At 43.8% G+C, this 1,917-nt stretch overlaps 1 pseudogene; it reads left to right on the top strand.

Moving 5' to 3' along the window:
* The first annotated feature begins 295 nt into the window (after window positions 1-295).
* Window positions 296-1,255, top strand: LOC102239410 (annotated as a pseudogene).
* The last annotated feature ends 662 nt before the right edge of the window (window positions 1,256-1,917 follow it).

The raw sequence follows: 1,917 nt of genomic DNA, 5'->3' as shown, positions 1-1,917 counted from the left end.
CCTCAGCTGGTCTTCACCACACCCTCGCCGCGTCCATTTTCCGGCCTAAGGCGAAAGTGGGGCAGCCGGGAAGTCCAGAGACTAGCTGCGCAACCTAGTGACCGCGAGAAACCCTCACAAACTGCGGCCTGGCGAAAAAGAAACCCGATTGAGCGGCTTTGATCAGGTACCTCTTGTTGGCTTGTGGGCCCTCAAACGCCAGAGGCCTAACGGTTTCCGGCCGCCCTTCTCCACAGCCCTAGAGGCCTCTGTGAGGTTTTGGGACTTGGCCCTAGCCTGGTCTTTGTCTGTCAGGATGGCTAGCAGCAGCATGTCCAAGTCTGAATTCATTGTCGGAGGGAAATATAAATTGGTACGAAAGATCGGGTCTGGCTCCTTCGGGGTCGTTTATCTGGCGGTCAACATCACCAATGGTGAGGGGGTTGCAGTGAAGATAGAATCTCAGAAGGCCAGGCACCCCCAGTTGATGTATGAGAACAAACTCTATAAGATTCTTCAGGGTGGGATTGGCATCCCCCACATACGGTGGTACGGGCAGGAGAGGGAATACAATGTGCTAGTCATGGATCTTCTTGGGCCCAGCCTTGAAGACCTTTTCAGCTTCTGTTCAAGAACCTTCACAATGAAAACTGTACTTATGCTAGCTGACCAGATGATAAGTAGACTTGAATATGTGCATACAAAGAACTTTATACACAGAGACATTAAACCCGATAATTTCGTAATGGGCGTCGGGCGTCACTGTAATAAGTTATTTCTTGTTGATTTTGGTTTGGCCAAAAAGTACAGAGACAACAGGACAAGGCAACACATACCATACAGAGAAGATAAAAATCTCACTGGCACTGTCCGATATGCTAGCGTCAATGCACATCTTGGTATTGAACAGAGTCGCCGGGATGACTTGGAATCCTTAGGATATGTTCTGATGTATTTTAATAGAAGCAGCCTGCCATGGCAAGGACTAACGGCTGCAACAAAGAAACAGAAATATGAAAAGATTTGTGAAAAGAAGATGGCCACAGCTGTTGAAGCTTTATGTAATGACTTTCCTGCAGAATTTACTATGTACTTAAACTATTGTCGTGGGCTACGCTTTGAGGAAACCCCAGATTACACGTATCTGAAGCAGCTATTCCGCAACCTTTTCAGGAGCCTGAACTACCATTATGACTTCATATTTGATTGGACATTATTAAAGCAGAAAGGAGCACAGCAGGGAGCCTCTTCAAGCGGGCAGGGTCAGCAGGCCTAAACCCCACAGCTTCCTAAGCATGAATGAAGGATTAGAAGGAGCAGTGCAGATATCAGAGCATCATTTGTTTCTCCCCAAATCTAGAAATTTTAGTCCATATGTACACTAGCCAGTGGTTATGGACAATCGGTTACTTGTTCTAAAGAACTTATTTTACATATTAATATTGGGCAGCATTGGTGATGCTATGAATTGTAACTGCTGTAATTGTGAATATTAACTGAAGCAGTGAAACATGGTGTCCAGTTTTCTATTGCATTTTGTTGTTGTTGTTTTTTAATTCTTTATTAGTTAAGGTATTACAAATGTGTCCTTATCCCCCCCCATTAACCCCCATCCTCCCCCCCACTCATGCTCTTCTATTGCATTTTTTAAGTAGAAAAGTTAACTAAATGGTTGATATACAAAAATTGGTGGAGAAATTGTACATATGCTAACTTTTGTTAAAATCTTTTACTTTGAACTATACTGCTTGAGATCTCATTTCAGAAGAGTAGCATGAACAGTCTTCAGCCAAAGTTGTGGTTGTAAATGTTCACAATTGTGCATTCTTAGGGCTTATCCATCCCTGGGGTTTGCATGTTGTTCACTTAAATCATTCTTAAAATGGTTGGCTTCTTGTTTGCAAGCCGGCTGATAGGGTAGCAACCAAAGATTCTAGT

The sequence above is a fragment of the Myotis brandtii genome, unplaced genomic scaffold, assembly GCF_000412655.1.
Source record: "Myotis brandtii unplaced genomic scaffold, ASM41265v1 scaffold39, whole genome shotgun sequence".
NCBI classification, from domain to species: Eukaryota; Metazoa; Chordata; class Mammalia; order Chiroptera; family Vespertilionidae; genus Myotis; species Myotis brandtii.
Note: the sequence above shows the minus strand (reverse complement) of the source record. Positions and strands in the feature narration are given on the sequence as shown.